General features: G+C 44.4%; 1 protein-coding gene across 2 annotated transcripts in view; it reads left to right on the plus strand.

The window, feature by feature from the left end:
• LOC105679894 (MAP/microtubule affinity-regulating kinase 3-like) overlaps positions 1-19,114 on the plus strand; it is a 316,827-nt gene that overhangs the window by 87,200 nt on the left and 210,513 nt on the right. The window lies entirely within an intron of this gene.

A 19,114-nucleotide genomic window follows, 5' to 3' on the forward strand; every position in this document is an offset into this window, starting at 1 on the left:
CCGCCTGTTTGTGTAATTTTCTAAGGCAAACATGCTTGAGGCTCAAAAAGTAGCTCGACTGTAAACTGCATTCGCTTCTTCGGTGACTCAATAGTTTGGAGAATTGCGGAACGATTGAGAATTGAATTTGCGCGTTCATGTGTGGAAAGCGCGATATAGCCTCTCAGCTAAATAATCGATAAATACCGAGGGAGATTCCTCGGATGCGAAACGTAAAAGCCGACGAAAAGTTTCGCACCGCTCCTCTTGATTTCCTCCCTGAGTCGAGTTGTCGCGGCGACGCTCATCGACGTGATAATAAAACGCGCAGTAAGCTATTAATAGCGGGCCTCGCGATCACGCGTGGAAACGTGCCGCGCTTTCGATTTCATCCTATCACGCCCGTATGCAGTCGTCCGCCCTTTCCTCGTCAAGGCCTGCGTCGAGAGAGCTGCATCGAGGTGGTGGCCGTTCGAGGTGGCTCGCTGCGATTGCCGAAGCGCGACTCGAACACGAAGGCGTAATAGCGACCAGCTGGCATTTAGCAATACTAATTTCTAAAATTAAAATTAAATATTTTCTCAACTTTTTCGTTTAATCCTTGATGTTACATCAAAGATGTGCTAGATATCGATTTCTCTATCAGATCTGTTTTTACATTCTCACGCGCGATAGATAAGAGCTGATTATGATACCGAGCACAACAACTGGTGATAACCGAAAGATGCATTCGTCGATCGAGATCGATAGCGCGGCGGTAGGCGGCGATCAAGTCAGATGAAAAAGCAAGCGGACGATAGATGGGGTCCCGGGGCGTCGTTTCCATGATTGGACTTGTCGTTTACTGCGGTACAGAAGATAAATATTTTCCGAGTGCGATTTCTTTTTCGTGGCGCGGTGATTGAAATAACACTCTCGCGGCTGTGTTTTCCTTCGTTTAGCCGATACGTCACTGCCGCCGCTGGCGGACGCGTATTTTTGGAGTCGCACGAGCGAGCGCGCGATGCAGGTCGAGACACGCGGCGGCGACTCGCTCGCATCCGAATCGACTAGCGATACTCGAGATTGTTATTAATAGAGAATCGCGATTCGCATTAATAAAAACGTCAGCGAGGCGGTATCGTTTAGACGACTATCGCGAATGTTTTTCAAAGTGCGCGTAAACACGAATGAGCGACACACGGATGCAAAAACATGCCAACTGGCGTCAATGACGCGTGTGATTAGCCAAGATTAACGCTAAGATACCGATGCTATTAATCGAGTTTTAAATTTCTGCGTGAGCACACATGTAAATGTATTTTTCACGCATACATTAAATCCGCCGCGATAATATCGATCATGCATTCATGGTCCAAATAAGCGATCTATGATTAATTGTTGATTTGTTTTTTTCTTCCTTTCCCGGGATGCTCCATCGTCGCTTTGTGAGTCGTGCGGTTTCTTCGTTCGCGGGGATGCGATACCTCGCGTCTCTGACGACGTGCACGCGTAAAACCGCGTACTCCGGCCGGACCGCACTCGTAAATGCGACGCGCGTAAAACGGAGCTGCCGGAGCACGCGCGCGTTCGCGAGAGAGGCGAGTTCACAGTAAAATAATCGCTCAAGGTCCGCGGTGGCGTTGCACCCGGTCGGTCAGGGCTGGCAACAACCGCACTGTTTACATCGCATATACACGCGTCGGCTGCATCGTTCGCGACGAGAGCATTCCGCTTCTCTCTCGCTCCTTCTCACTTTCTATTTGTCTCGCGGGACACGCGCGAGAGACTGCATTTATATGCATATGCAACTCTGTTGCGTCGCGGCTTAGTCGGCGGCGACAAGTATAACAGCCCGCTTTTGCGAACACAGACGGTCTAATTCAATGTTTCTAATACCGACCGGCGATAGACACGTGTGACGATGATGCAAATAATCGAAGAGGCATGCAGCTGAAGGATATATATTTTTGAAGGAGAATGTCGGCGTGACACACGTGGATAGGTCGACAGCTCATTGCAAGAGCTGCTAAGCTGTAACTCAAAATACTAAATCTTTCGATATGGCTCATTAAAGACTTTAACCGAAGATCATAAATCGTGCGCTTCCGCGACAGTTTTAAGCGTGTTCGGTAAGAGGAGATCTTCCTGGTATAGAATAGACAATGCAGGCCGAAGTAGTTATAACGCTCCTAACACACGCGTCTAGTCCAATTCAACATTCTACTATGTTGGCGCAGATGAGAGACACGTGTTACAAGGATGCCAACAATCCAAGGGCCGAGTGACTGAGTGGGATATGTCATAGAATCTGATATATCCCATCTATTTTAGTACAATAATAGATCAAAAGTATATTTTTTACAACTACTTTTTTCTTTCTAGCACTCGATCTTTGAAAGAAGATGAAATTACGAATTTCAGCCTGCATTTTGTTCAAAATAATATAGTAATTGATATAGTAAATGATATTATCATATATATATATTTACTTTCTTAAATCTATAATATTGTATATATAATGTTTTTCCATTCTAAATTGCGTACGGGTCAAATAAACTGTAACTAAAAACACACTAAAATATTCGCCGTAGGCTTTAATCAAGCAATGTCAATTTTATCACGCAAACATTCCAGAGTTTACTGTCAAACAACGCTTACCTAGCAAACAAAAATCTATATTTGCATCATCGGAATGTATGTGAAAATATGTACGTAAATCTATGATAATTATTTCAAGCATTGATAAATCACTACCATTTTTAACATATTATCATTATTGCATTATTTTTGCATTAATTTCACCTTAGTTATAATGTTGTAAAGTGTTTCAAGTAGATAAAGTAGTTTAAAAAACAATTCCAGTTTGCTAAAAGAGTCAAAAGTTTTTTGTCAAAAGACGAAAGAGAAAATATATTTATTGGACTTTCAAATGCCGATCGTAAAAAAGCTTTCTCGTCCACTTTTTTTTGTTTTTTCTTTATTGTTAGATCTTGTAATCACCAGAACCTATTGATTTATTATTTCAAATAAAATAAAATAAAATAATGTACATTGATACAGTTCTATTTTTTTACGTATTTTGATTTTTTCCATTTTTATCTGTTTATTTAATGGTATATTTTTATAAATTATTATTTATTTAACATGCTATTGAGTAAATAGATAAAAAAGAAGATAGAACTAAATTAAATTCACTTATATGCAAACAACCGTGTGAAAACTATGTTTACCTACCTTTTATCTCTACCGTTCTGCCGAAAACAAAACGTATGTGTTTATGAAGAATATATTCTCCTCTGTGTGTATATATGTCGATGGTGTGCACGCTCGCGTATCAAGGACTCTTCACGGTTGAGGTGCCTACAGGGCCTAGGTTATTCGCGGACCGATGTGCAACATTAGAAGAAGCATACACCAAAGCGAAATACGCGTGCGTCCTTCTGCTTATCTATATCGCGATCGTATATAACCCGTTTTTATTGCGAAAGTGACGCAAGTTCGGTTTTGAAAATCTCGCTAAAACAGACACGTTGCGGCAATTTACGCTCGCGTGTTGCTTAACTACGCACAGCCCCGGCGCGTGTGTTTTACGATTGCAGTTTCATGATTTATGTCAATTACTAATAATCATACATTTTTAACGTCCTTTTAGCCTACTGTCACCGACAACGTAATTTCCCAATATTATAGAGAATTTATGTTTTTAATGTCATCTTTTTGACTCATCAAATCTATTTTATATAGATTTTGTGATTTTATAGATTATTTTTAATGTCTGCAATAGTGACTCGATTTGCGAAATACTTCTTTTATGAGTTTCTTTCGCAATGAAACTGTGCTAGCTTTGCAGGCATGTAAAAAGATTAATGTTGATCTATAAAATCGTAAAAGATTATTGCAATCTAAGATGTATATAGAATCAAATTAATTGTATGTCACCTTTTTTTTTCTTCAAGCAATTTGCATATTTTAATTCAAAATCATTTTTGTAATATTTGAAACAGGATCTTTAAAATCCTGTTTCAGAATTAATCTCTTCAATATTCTCTGCACTTCGTTAGAGCTCTCTATTTATATTTAGCTAATTTAATTAGAAGCTAAAACCGTTATAATAAGCGGCTGTTTTCAAGAAAGTTAATCCTCTCGCATTTTATATTAAGAAAGTTGTATAAGATTATGTAGGAACACTCGATTTGCCAATAATCATATTGACAGCGATGTCACGCGGCCGGCTCCGCGCGTTCTCATGCATTTCTAATCATTCACGTCTGGATTTGTTAGCGTTTGCTTCGAGACGCGCCTGCTACATCGTCGACGAATGAAATCGATTCTTCGCAGGCTCCGGAGGGCGAAACGGAGATGCGTATCTGCGCTATCTTGACCAAGCAGGTACGTCATCGGTTAGTAGATAGGTTGGTAGGTGAGTGCGATGGCGTGTATTAATAGTATCTATGGGATTCGCAAGAACACACCCCGATGTTTTCTTTCATTTTCAATGAATATAAAACGGTTAAACCGTACAATTAATTATGCAAACGAAGGAGTGCGCGTTTTAAGTATAACGGAGAAATTGGACAGCTAAAATGCAATGCAAGCGCGCCGGACATTAATGCGTCCGGTTGTATGTGTGGGTAGGAAGGCGGAGGGACAGGTAGATGGGCAGGCAGGCGAGCAGACAAGGAAGACGGGCGCAGGTAGTCTGGTGGACGTGCGGGCGAACAGGTACGGGTGCAGCCAGGCAGGTACCGGATCACGGGCGAGCGGCGCGGACAGATGGTCAAACACATGTATCGACGACTATCCGGTAGTTTGACGATGATGATGGAAAGGATCACTGCCGTTGCGAAACGCAGACGTGACCGTGGCGAAATATTCCTACGGATTAGCTGATAAGAGAACACTTTCGGAGTAACTGTGAAGGCTAACAAGCGTGAAACTATTCTCACAGTTGTGAACTGCTCCGAATGGTCTCGGTGTGTGAGAGAAATGTGTATGTTATATAATTGTACGTCTAGATTTTTTAGCGGTGTCGATATCCGGGTATTCGGGATATTATCGCTAAGAGAGAGAAAGTGTTTCGAATATTATCTGGATTTTCGGATATCTGATTAAGTTAGAGCAGTAAGAAAATTGCATAATTGAGATCGGAATCTGGGTAATTTTTTTTTTTTTTTGAAGAAATAGAAATGTAAATGTAAATATTAAAGCATTTTTTTAAAGTGAATTTTATTAATAAATAAATATAAAGATATTTAATCGGTTTGTATAAAGGAAAATATTTGCTGTGGGAGATTACGTGATCTAATAATCAGAGCTTTGAATTTCGACCACTTGGATTTCTAAGGTCTTAATCGACTCGCTTAGACGCGGTCGAATTTTGCTCGCCGATGTTTGCGTGGGGCGAAACTACGCGAGATAGTCGCATTGGTATCACTAAATATAACTGGTGCAATTTATGCATTTCGTCCTCGATGCAGCAGCGACCGTGTAGCACGCGTGGCGTTTAAAGATCGGCAACGTGATGCATGAGTGGAGACGTTGCGAAAACTATATAAAAAATGATGAGCCTTGTGTCAAATTTCCGAAATTTTATTGACATGTATTTTCAGCATTTTTGATCACTCATGATGTAAAATTTATTGTTGCATTATGTCTATTTTAAATAAAACTCATTAAAATTCCGAAAGAATCCGAAGATGAAAGAAAACGCGATGTAAGCAGCGATTCTATTAGATACAATTCTACTTCCGGTTCTCTCGTCGTTAAACGCAAGTGGAAGAGCGAGCGGCGATACCGCCTCCGAAAGATTTTGCATGCCGAACCGCCATTAAACCCGTTGCACCGTGTCGAGGTGATTTTTGCGCAGATATTTTTAGTGTTTCGTCCTTCGTCCCGCATCGAGGTTCAAGGCTCTCGCTCTCCTTCTTCCCGCTCTCGCATGCTCCTTCTTTCTTGCGGAACCATCGCCGCGAATCCTCGCTCTTTCTTCATCCGTCTGTCAATTTATCTTCGTTTCTCTCTTTCCATCGCGGCGCACTCCGCCACGGCCAGTTTCGCGGCCACGACGTTGCGCCGCATCCGAGCGAGGAATGGGCGCGAGTCGCTGCATCCGCATGCAATCTCGGTTATCCGCGCAAGATTTCCAGAATATCTTCAGCAGACGTATTTAATTTGTCACAGTCCTCCGTAGGTCTCCAGTGATTTCTTTTCCGTGACAATCTTAATTTTTGGCCGTATCTTTCCGATTTGGCTCCCCGCTGCGTAGAATATTACTTCATGACAAAAACGATTTTCTGATTAGGTCGCAGGGACAGCACAATGCAAATAATTAATGGAACTCTCCGCTTGTTCGCGGAATTTCAGGAAAAACTCGTTCGGACTTATTTCGGATATCTTTTTTTTAAATTGAATGACTACGCGCAAGCTGACTCTGCGTATAGAACGAATATCGCGCGTTATGCTCGGCAGCGAAAAATCTCGTTGCGAGAGGTCAGGCACGATAGCTTTTTATAGGGCCGGGGCTCTCAGATCCTCCTTCTGTCTTTCTCCCTCCGCCGCACTCCCACGCTCCGAATCCCCGCCGTCTTTCCACCTTCTGTCCCCTCTATCGGTAGTACCGACTCAAGATGAGTTTGCGACGCGCATCATAGAGATCCGCGAGATCCCAGCATCCGCTTGGTGCGGTTAACGTGATCCCGTCTTTTCTTTTCTCTTCCGTGTTCCTCTGCTCTCGATTTCTCTCTTTTTCTCTTCCCCGTGTTCACGTTTACGCTTGCCTCCATCCACCGAGCATCCCGGGTTTCCGCATTTTCTTTTATCTATGGATCCTTCAGCAAATTTCAAGTCGAACTTGTATTCGCGAAATTTTTATTAAATATTATTTCCCTCGCGATTATTTAACACGTATTTTTAAAAGTATTTGTAAAAAAATTCGAATTTTAATGTAGAGTAATAATGAAAATTGCAACGTGTCGATGAAGATGCTAGCGAGCGTTCTTTCAAAATTTCCTTTACTCCATGTTACTTTAATTTGATATAATTTTACGATACGAGGGAAACGCGCAAATCATGATATGTTACTTTACGATGAAAGCTTTAGACCATAAAGAGTTAGTAAATGCGAACTCGTTATCGTAGCGTCTACGTTTTCCTCCCGAAGAATGATTTTCAGTTCACTCGCGGATGCTGCGGAGATATCTCGTGAGTCAAGAAGCAACGGTCGAGCAAAAACCATCCTATCCGACGATAATTTTATTTTTATCGACGTTTCCACTTTTCTCACCGACCACGTTATTGCGAATCCGCTCTCTCCCTCTCTCTCTCTCTCTCTCTCTCTCTCTCTCTCTCTCTCTCTCTCTCTCTCTCTCTTTCTCTCTCGCTGGGCACCTACACCGCAATGTAGTTGCGTGGAGCTCTTCCCCGTGGTTTACAGCCGCGTTTTCTTCGAGTCTTCGACTTCGTTTTTACGGATCACCGCCGTCGCCCGTGGGCGAACGTACACGCGGACCGACCGAGGGAACACGAACTAGTATAACCGCTATTTCAGGGGAGATAGATGGGATGACTTCTGGAAATCTCGTTATCTTCTTCACGCTTAATCCGCCGAAGCGCAGTGATTACAATTCGCAACGGTCCCTTTAATCTTTTCTTTCCTCAATTCTCGCCGGTTTCTCGCACGCTGGAAATGTATCAATAAACTACGAATTTTCTGGCTTCAGAAACGTGACAACGTGATAAATTCGACAGACGTACGTACTGTTATAAATCATCAGCTTGTTAATGTAATGTAATATGACGCAGACGTAGCTGTCCACGTCGGTGGCTACGCAGCGAGCTGAGACACGTATAAATCTGTCAGTCCAAATTAAATTTCATCCCCCGCGCGCATTCGTCAGTGTCACGGCGGCACAGACATCCTTTCGCTATTATCGCAAATTATGAAAGAATGTGCGACAAATCTATAATTATACACGCGTCTAATTTTGTTGACAATATTACCGAACCTTTCGCTCGGGTGATTCTGCGAAAGATTCGGGAAGAAAATTTAACTCTTTTTCTCTCGATTGTTTCGCTCAACCGTTTCTAGAAGTGCACACTTTAACGGAGAACGATGAGTCCGGGCTGCGGTTCTTCACCGCGGAGATGTGTCCCGCGGACACATGTTCGGCGGCATGCCCGAATAAATATTTAGTGTTTGCTTATTTGAGGCGAAGCGAATGCGCCCGGCGACACGACGGTAATGGATGCGGCGCCCGCGCACCGTCTGCATCGGCCGCGCACCGCGATGCAGGTGTAAAGCGTTTGAGCAAACTCCACCCGGCGGGCCCTGGGTCCTGACCGACAATGGGATCAGGATAACAGCGTCGCCGACGGACTTGAATATGTATGTATATACCGTTCGTTCCCCTGTCGCAGTCCTGTTACAGTTTTATGCGTCTCGTAAAATAATTGACACGTCCCGCGTTATTTAATTTATGAGTGAAAATAATCCGATACGAAAAGTCTTTTTTTGCATAGAGTTGGAGAAAATCTGGATGGATTTTTTTTAAACCAGCAAAGAGTTCGTGTTTCGGAATCGTTTAGCGCGTTGTATCCAGAAGCGTGATTCATCGACGCGCCAATATTCATTAGAAATTGGATTACCGTTGAGATTTACTTAATCGAGGATTGCCTCATGAAAGTTTATCGAACGCACACGCGTTTTTATAATTCATGCAATTATTCTTGTTTCGAAAGCGGCTCCTTAATCATGCTTTTCCCGGCGTGTTCGCGCTTTGTTCCAATCTCGATAATGCACTAAAGAGAGAGAGAGAGAGAGAGAGAGAGAGAGAGAGAGAGAGAGAGAGAGAGAGAGAGAGGGAACGAGACGGAGAATGCAGGAGAGAGGATGAGGAGGCGAGAGAAGTATTTCGTAGAGTATCCTTGGCGCAAACCTACCTACCGCACCGAGCTGAACGTATGGTAATGGCATTTTCCTTTAGCGCGAGCATACGCCGGTCGAAACGATCGGTACGGATTTCGAGGCCGGCGATGATTCGTCGTTACCGGAATCGTACTGCCTGCTGACGAAGGTCGCTTGATCTCACTCGAATCAAACCGCCGTCCCTGAGTGGCGAACGATAACGTCAGAGGTGCGCAGCATGCACGGCAACCAAGAAAGAGAGAGAAAGAGAGAGAGAGGGGGAGAGAGAGAGAGAGAGAAAGAGAGAGAGAGAGAAAGAGAACGCGTGGAGATCCGAAGCGTGAGATAAATGTCGGAGACCTCCGTGACGGCGGAGGAGCCGATTGACGTCGGATGACGTGGCTTCGTTAGCACCGCGATACGTGCACAGCCAAATAATAGTGATCGCGGTAATCGTGACACTCTTCATTATAAAACGGCCGATACGTACAGGCGCGAGGCGTTCGGATGATTCGCCCATCATTAATCCTAACAGGCGTGTCACCGCGTGGCACGTATTAAAATATGGTGTCTGCCGTTTTGTAATATTATTACGATCGGGGCATTTAAATATAATTATTAAAAAAAAAGGCATTGTAAATTGTAGCTCTTCTCTGGAAGAAATAATTTTTTTTTTTTTTTTTGCGGAAAGATATATTGCTCACCCTGAAATAAATTTGGCGATTTATATTCGAATAACATGGATAGTAGGACGTTAATATGGTCTTATGTTATTTAAATGTTTCGCCGAAAAGATTTTTTTTCCGCGATTTAACGTACAGCGATTTTTATTACGAATTTAATAATGTGAGAACGTGATTCATAGGCGAAATTTTTCGCGAACCACTAGTTAGATCGGTAGAGACGACTTCGCTTGTAATTCGAGTCGTTCGTTTGGTTCCCAGAGCGCTCGTTTAATTCGACCCTGAGCGAATTTACCGTTTTGCACTAGGAAACGGTACGGAGGACTTTTACAGTAGTAGATTTTTTAGCAAGGTCAGTGAGCGTTCGTCTGTCTTTTTATTCTCGACAATGCAACACAGTATGGAAAATACATCACGCAGTAACGAAATAATTTACAATCGAGCACGCGAATATTTGTTTCCGCACATCGCACGTAAAATATTCCGTACACAAAATATTTGACACATTTAATGTAAAGGTTGAATTGAAAAACGTCCTTTTACTTTCCGCCGCCTCGATTTTTCCAGAGTCTTCGGATTTTTCTAACGCACGAATGCGGGAGGTGCGCACACAATACGCGCAAAGCTGGCAGTGCGTAGAACGTGGGGAAAGGGGCGAGGAAACGCGAGGGAGATCGGAGGTGGGATTCGCGAGTGGTCCGCGTGATTTCTCTTACCCGGGAATACTTACATATAGCGCGATCGGGGGCAACGGTTGTTCCAAGGTCTCGGGTTCGAGCTCTCGGGTTCAGCGCGAGGAGCGTTGCCGCCGCGCTTCCTCCCGCAAAGAGCGGCCTCCGTTCTTAGAATAGTTGGCAGCTCTCCCGAGCGCGCTTGACATCTCGTTCGGCCTTCGCCTCGGTCGCGAAATCGACACACAGGCCGGAGGTGTAAAGTGACCGACGGCGGCACTGGGCCCGGATCGCGCTCGCTGAAACATGTACCTGTATACTTACCACGAGCAAGCTAAACTATCATGTCATATTTCGTAAAGGCTCTCTTATGTAAAAGAACAAGTTCCGCTTTTCCTAATTGCACTTTACGCGCTTAAAGGAAAACATTTATGCGCTAATGACGTGAAAAGAAGAAGAAATGTAAAGTTAAGTGCGAGGAGCTCTCTAAGTCGATCTAATAATTTAAACCGAAGTAATAAATAGTCATCGAGTTATTTTCGAGAAGTCACATGTCGTCAGATATATATACTTACTGAATCAATTACCGTTTATTGCCACCTTATGATGTATAAAGTTGTCGCAATCATCGGATGATTGCCGCGCTACAACCGGTGACAACAACATTGTGGCATTTAAAGAAAAAAGACGGGAAGAAACGTCACCGAAGTGGTGGTGGATCTCGAATAGAACGGCCGCGCGGCTGCACTCGGTGGAAGGTAGAGGTGGACGTGGCGATCGAGGTCAATGGTTGGTCCAAGGTCTCCGGTTCGAACTCAAGTTCGACGCAGCGCCGCGTTGTCGTTTCCTGCCGACGTAGACAGCCTCCGTTCCTAGAATAGTCGGCCGCGAGCCGGGCTTTCGAGATCGCTTTCGCGAATCATGCTTCGCGAAAATCCGGGAAATGTTTTCGCGATCGCCGACTTATTCGTCCGAGACGCGAAACCGGATGCATCGAACAGAAGTCGGATCTTCCTACGGTAAGGCGTGCGTAGACACGGATCTTCTCTTTGACTTGGCTATCACGCGAAGATGCAATCAGGATGATAGCTCGTGGATTTAAATTTTACTTAAGACGGAATAAACACTTCTCGAGAAATGCAGTGGCCGCGTCATAAGAATGATTTACAGCTTAGCAATATCACCTCGAACCGCAATTTACAAGTGAAATTTTGAAAAAAAAAAAAAAATAAAAAAAAATACTAAATTTAAAAATAAATGACACAAATTTCAGAATATTTTCTTTAGCCGCTTTTGTTGATGTAGTCTCGCTTCGTCCCGCAATATTTCGCAACTTGTCTATACAGTTGCAAAAAAACGCGCGTTCGCATAATTCCGCGCGTGTTGCAAAAACCGGGATCCGTGTGGGATAAAAAAGACGGGGAGGCTCGTAACGCACGAATTACGAGCATCGCGGTGCACGCGTGTCCGATGAAACGACTCGGTGCGTGCAAACATCATAATCCCACAATAAGATCGCGCCTGATTTATCTACCAATAAAAGCTTATTGGAAACACGTGTTTCTGGGTGCCGCTGCCAAAACCGGTCCGACCGATGTGATGCGATGCGATGAGAGGAAGAAGAGAGAAAGAGCTGTGAAAGGGAGAGAAAGAAGGCCGTGAATCACGCGAGCGGTTTTAAATCAGACACGGTAAAGTCGTTCCGTTCTGACCTGCAAGTGAAACGCTGTATATCCACCAATACCAAGCAGAGATCGATTCACCATATTGCATCCATTACGTTGTTGCTGTTTACTTAAAAAACTGATACATTATCGGCACTTCAAACAGTTCGAATTTTAATTTTATCTTGATTGCTACATTATATCTATTACACTATAATATTTTTCAATTTTGGTTTAATTTTTTAATTTTAATATAGTTATTTTTAATAATTAATTTTTCTATTCATCGGCTGTGTCAATAATTGCCGAATTCTCGTTGCAGCGCGTTATTGCTAATATATATCTTTGCAATAAATATTTATACACATAATGAAAAAATTGGGATGCAATCGATAGAGACTGAGAGGGAGGAAAACGAAGATGCAGCGGACGCTTCCACGAACGCGCTCACAGGACTCTTTACGAGCTCATGCGGACTCCGTCCCGAAGGTGTCGAGTCGACGATACATCGATAATGTTATTACCGATAAAAGTACAAACGTGTCCGACACACGAAGGGCGTAACTTAGGCATCGACAGTGTGAAACACGCACACGCTGCACTTGGCGACGACGATAGCGGCGAGTATCGTAGCAATTCGACGGTATTGTCGAGATTACGATAACAAAATCGCCTCGTTACTTCGTCGTATTTCACGGGATGTCGTATCGACCGTCATCCCAAACACGCGCGCTACTCGCATCTGTTATTGCAGCACCGAGTTGCGCGAAACGTGTCGCCGTATAAACTATATTCTTAATCCGTGTCTTACGAAATTTATATAAGTATAATCCTTATATTTTTCTTCTACAAATTTGTTAGACTTTAATTACATATTTCTTGATGAATTTTTCTTTAAAACGGAAAGCAACAATCTTCAATGGAAAGCCAATTCCTTTATGGCATCTAAGCGGCAAGGCTCTATTTGCATTAGCAGATTTTCTTCTTACGAGCTGCAGAAGCATGCTTGTTCTTCGATTGAATCGTGCTGCGGTAAAGAAATGTTAAAACTAATTGTTACCGGCGCCGAATAATCTCGACTCGCGTACCTACCACTGCATCGCGCGCGATTAGCTGCAGAAACGCATTACCCGAAATTACAACCATCCGGCTGGGGCATCGAGGATGCGCGCAGAAGCGAGGAGGAAGGAAGAGCGCGATTGTCCTTGGCGGAAGGCAGCGATCTCTTCTGCTTTGCTGCAGGCTGGCGTCCGCCCACCAGACGGTCGGCGGGCCCCATGTTCTCCTCTGTGGCCCCTCGGATCATCTTCTCTCTCCCTCTCCCTTTCTTCTCTCTCTCTCTCTCTCTCTCTCTCTCTCTCTCTCTCTCTTCCTATTTATCCTGGCGAGGTGAAAGACGCAGTGAGATAGATGGAAACGGCGGGCGGCGGGAGAGGCGAAGGAAGGGCGCGCGAAGCAGACTCCGGGTCCGATCGCGCGCACGGGCCCTCCCAGGAGGGACGGAGAAAGGGAGACAGAAAGAGAGAAAGCTCCGTTATTATGCGCGTGTGCACTCTCTCTCTATACAGGCCGCATCGAATTCAACGCGGAACGATTGCGTGACCGAAAAGTAGAAATTCGGGGCCCTCGCGCGCTTTTACGAGGCACAATTTGCCTAATGGCGCCGACCAGGCCCGCGCATTTAACGATCGCTGCGCGACCGATGCGTCTCACGATCCCGGATGCTGCCGCTGGAAGGAGCGGTAGAGCGCGTACACACACACACACACACACACACACACACACACACACACATTATGTATATATACTTGGCGAGCGATAGCACGCGTGTCGCGCAAGTCGCGCTTAATGTATCGGCACGCGAACTCATTAATATTTTATACATTCTCTTGTTTATGCGTCGTGCGGGTTCGATCTTCGTGTCACACGGGAGCTCTCTCGCATTCGTCTTAATTCATTTTCGGTCACCTGCTTGAGTGAACGATATCTTCTTGTCTTGCTAACACGAGTTCGCGACGGTAGATTTCGCGAAGAATATAATTTAAATGAATTTTTTTTGCATTGCTTTTTTGTTCGTAGTGAAAGAGTGACGCAAGGTGTAAAAAGAAAAGATCGGATTACAGCCTTTCGGAGTTTTTAGATGGCAGGATTTAGGATTGTATTTACGCTACCGCTCGAGGGACCGCACGGTCCACGCTTTAGCTAATCAGGTTTGGTTCGCTGCGTGCAGCTTTTCTCACTACCTGAGAATTCTCGGGCCGCATCGTCCCACTTGGTCTCGCGATCTTAATTATTATTCCGTTTATTCTCTCCTTAAATGATGGCGACGAGGTACATGTTGGAAGTCACCGAACCGAGATGCACGCTCGGTCGGCTGCATTCGCCGAGATGATTATCTAGTCGGCGAATCATCGCTTTTTATGGAGTCGGCGTTCATTCGCATCATCGGCAAAGATTATTTTCTTTCAGTTCTTTATATGGCGAAAGCGTTTCGCACAATTCTATCTTATTCTTTTTTTTCCCCCTTACGATCCGTCGGGAACATGTGACAGTATATGTTATTAATGCTTATTATAGGGGCTATAATTATATCAATTTAAGCCCTCGAGTGGCGGAAGCTACAATATAATTTACATTAAATATGCGACCGCGGAATAATCACGTAGCGAGGCTAATCTACGATCTTAGCGCGCGTGGCGCGCGGCGACGATGGAAATTTCCAATCTTTCGCGAACGTGCCAAACGCGCGGCGTTAAATCGCCGGCGAATTAACATCGATGCGCGCGTGGTTTACTCGGTCGAATTGCGCGAGTCATCGACGTGCTCGCTCGGCGGACTTGTCGGACCAACGGATAGCCCATGATATAATGACGTCACCGACGAGCGACAGCGCTGGATGTTTATTTTTGACGCACGATATGAAATACGTCAAAATTGCCGGAATCCGCGATGTCCTCGGCGGAGGCAGGCGCGGTTTCATCGATAATCCACGATCTTGACGTCACTCTGAACCGACGTCAAGACGGCGAATTCCAAGATAGCCGGCGTGCAAGTATCGCTGACTCTTAAATGTAACTGTCAATCCTTGACATTCGAGCGAACGCTCTTATCATTGATAATCTATGATCTTGACGTCATCACTTGAGTCAATATGGAGACCTTCGATATTGATTGCCGCTAAAATATGTGGCCGAGTCCCACAATCGGCTGCCCTTTCATAACCGCAGGTATTAAAGGTCCGACCGAGAAAAATGACGGGTCGTTTCGAGATTGCAATAATTACAAAGTTATTTAGCATTTAGAATTTAAAGGCCTCGCAACTAAGCCCCGCGGGCGCGAATAAATATCCGAGACTTACTTTTCAATTAATTTTAACTGGCTCTTCTTACTCGTACCTGAACTTTTATTTATCGCTCATTTGTCAAGATGTTTAATGCTGAAGATTAAACACCCCGGGATGAGAAATAGTCCTCGCAGAAAATCCACGCTGAAGAAAAATCGGCTCCGAATTTATCATAGAATGCACGACCGGAGGGACATTCGGCTTACGGTTACGCTCTATATATATTTGACAGAGTTGGTTTTTTCGCGTAATTACACCGTAGCGGGGCATCCGCGATCGTCGCCGCCGGTTCAGCCGACACGCGGGATGCGGCTAATTTATTTTCGCCGTCGTTGGAAATTAGCAACGACGTACGGGCGCTCCTTTCTCTCCTCTTCCTCGGGCGGAGTTGTTCCGGCGCGCTCGCGCGCGCGCGCGCGAGTCAAGGGAGATTTATCAAAGCGCGCATCTCTCGCGCACCTCGCAGTATATTTTTAAGATCACTTATATACCCGTCCGTGTACCATAGGGTTGCAAGCCGCGACGAAAATTTGTCGTTGCGCCAAAAACCGAAAGTGAACGTCCCGAGGTCCCCTAAAAATACGCGGGGAGCATCCTCCTCCGGTCGCCGGTCTGCGTTTCCGTCGACTTTCTCGCGTTTTCGAGAAGAGCTTCACCTTCGGTGAACGATCGTTTTCACCACGTGAGATGGTGACGGACTCCGGCCAGAGAAACGCGACCACGCGAGATGTTTGTTAACATAAGGAAAAAAAGTACTGAGCGATTTAGTTTCTGCAGTCTCTGCGTTTCTCTACCGTGCGAATCAAACGCATCGTTTCCGTCTCAAGTCTGTCTGCAAGGTAACACTTTTCTCATATTGATAGTTGCTGTGAACGTCACAGAATGTCACATAGAAAAATTTTATGTGACATTTTTGTGACAAATTCCTGAAATTTGAACGGAATTCGCGAAGCGTCTGTAAAAATGAACACATAATAATTTAATTTATTTCCGCGTGCATGATTACTTTAGATTATTGGTATCGAAAGTTCATTGATTCCTTGACGGACATTACGCGCCCGATTAGCAGATAATCTTTTGGAAAGATGTAGAGGCGACAATCGCGCAGTGTGAGTGCCGCAGAGAACGCAAGCCGATTATTAGTCTCCGGCAATGCGTTTCGCAGTTACATATCGCGCGCGATTTCGTAAGCAAATAGCAGAGCATCGAGAGTGGACCGAGTCCGGGTTGCGAATCAAGGATTAATATCGAGCTGCCGCGAGAGCGCCGCTTCGCGGCGGCTCGATTTCGCTCTCGCACCGCCGACGCCGATTAAAAGGTGGCGAAGACGTCGAAGGAAGGCATCGAAGGAATGAACGCAAGGTGAGCGCGAAGCGCGGATCGCTTATTATTAATTAGTTGGCGCAATAGGTCGAATCGTGCCGCTCATTGTCGTTCGACGTGGCACGACGCTACTCCACATTAAGGCTGAGATAATGTTTGCCTGACTGAAGGTTCGCGATCCTCTCCGAGCGGAGTCTCGCGATGGAAATGTCGGCATCGCTGACTGCCAAAGTCATTACGCTATTTTATCCTTGAGCACTTCGAGTCGATCGTTTTAATGTTACGTGCATAGATCGTAGATGTTATTACAGATATCAAGCACTCGAAGCTTTATCTATGATCGGAGATCATTTATCTGTATTTTTTTTTCGTAAAAAAATTCTCGAAAATGTGAAAAATTTGCAAAGAGAGATCTGGATTGACTTTTTCACAGATGCGAAGATTAGAGTGATTCCCCGGATAGATAATCGCGAAGCTAGATGGTTATCAGTTGTCGCTGCTTTAGCCAAAGCAATATGATTAATTAATGAAATATTGCGGCAATCGATTGAAATTGTTGTTGCATTTAGTTTAGAAATTGTAGTTTTCTGTATTAAAATTATCATACGAAAGAAAAATCAGAAATTGCTTTGTGACACGCGAGATTTTCTCAAATCGTTCGAATTGCGGGTGAAATCAGCGACGAGCGCGAAAGAGAGGAATCGATAAGGACGAAGGACCGTGGCGAGGAATTTGGACGGCGCGTCGCGGCGCTGGCTGGAACTCGCGCGCTATATCCGATTGAGAGTGTGGGTGTAGGGTGTCGCAACGTATTGCCTCCATAGTTATGTCTATGCTAGCCCAACTAGTTTCGCGGGGAAAAATTGCGTCTCTTAGTCACAGCTTGCGACACCGGCTCGTGTGGCGTCCTGCATGAGCGAGCTCGAGTCCGGGGCTTTGCGTGTGCGACCCACTTACCTGCAGACTGAAGTAACTCCGATAGGCATATGCACCTATGTGTATAACCTACGTGCGATACTACGTCCATGCGTATACACGCGTATACACGTAATCGGGATTCGTTCCTACGCTTCAGAACTCTCGATTACTGCGGCCGTTAAAATTAAATCTCAACGATTCCGCGGAAACGCGTTCGAAAAAGTTGCGCGCGTTTGTTAAGCAAAATGTTTTATCTCTTCCAATCTTTTTGGCAGAATGCTACCACGGCGAATGACTTATCTTGGAAGGATTTCGTTTCCTAAAATCGTTTTTGGACCTCAACCAAAATGCATAACTCATTTGGATCGAGATGCTAAAAGTTTCGGTGAGGTTGAATTTTTTTTTTTTTTAATTTTACGCGTTGCTAAATTTATCGAGAACACGGTAGAGAAAATGATTTCAAAATTGAATTTAATTGTTTTGCACACGCTAGATAGAAGTTAATTTTAAAAAAGACACACATGATGTATAGCGCAGAATTTATTTCTGAATTCTTTTCCGGCGAAAAGTTACGAAAAGATTCTTAGAAATGCTAAGGAAAATGTCTGATGTAATCGTTCTAATAGAATCATTCGACGAAAGCTGCGCAGTTAAACATCGCCAAATCTATTACTTTATCCATGATCTATCCCACTTTCCCTCTACATCATCATTAATTTAACGTGGTCTCATTGCTTTCTCTGTGATTTACCAGTTACTTCATCGTCCATAAATTTTCCTTAATTACATATGTCCATCGCGCCATCGTAAATTGTTTTACGCTGATTTCTATTAGAAAAAAAAAAGGAACGTAACTGAAAAGAGACACGTCGTACGATCCCGCGGTATCTGGTTAATGGATGCACTCTTCGAATGCGCTCACGGATCAGCGGCTCTTCGCGCAGGCAAGATTATTATAAAAGGCAAGTTCATTGTTCCGACCTCTTTCTCCGTCAACTCCCCACGTTTCTATCATACTTTCCTTGGGCAATAAATACGCATTTGCCGTCGGTATCGGGCCGCCCCGCCTCGTAGCTGATTTGTTCGCCGTACTCTTATTGCGCGATTACTAATCGTGCAACAAGAAAGTAATGTAAACACCCCGATAACGTTAATTTATAGTAACCGCGGCCGTTCGCTGCCGATCGAGGATAATTTATGCAACGACGCATTTATACGCGCCGCGTGTGTATGTCGCCATACACGCGAGAGATACCCACAAAGAGAGTCGACCATCGTTTCGATAAGGAGGCGATCGTGGCCAATAAAATCGACCGAGTCCGCTCGTCCCACCGACACGGAGCGTAATAGTTTTCGCGTACATCCGCGCGATAAATTCCGGGGCCGGAATGGAAAAGAAAACTTAGTGTACACGAAGACACGAACGTTCGAATTGTTTCCAACGCGTAAATGGCTTTTTCGAAAACTCTGATTCATCGCGATTTATCGCGCTTTCCGAACGGTTTATCTTGCCGTTTACGCATTTTTACGTTTGTTTAGATAAGTTTTCTTATGACAAATGTTGTTAATAATATTTGTCAAATATCGTATATGAGAATTTTTTTTTAATGCACCTCGGTAATTTTTTCTCCTTTTCCATCGGTTTTATC

Source organism: Linepithema humile, chromosome 1 (genome assembly GCF_040581485.1).
Source record: "Linepithema humile isolate Giens D197 chromosome 1, Lhum_UNIL_v1.0, whole genome shotgun sequence".
NCBI classification, from domain to species: Eukaryota; Metazoa; Arthropoda; class Insecta; order Hymenoptera; family Formicidae; genus Linepithema; species Linepithema humile.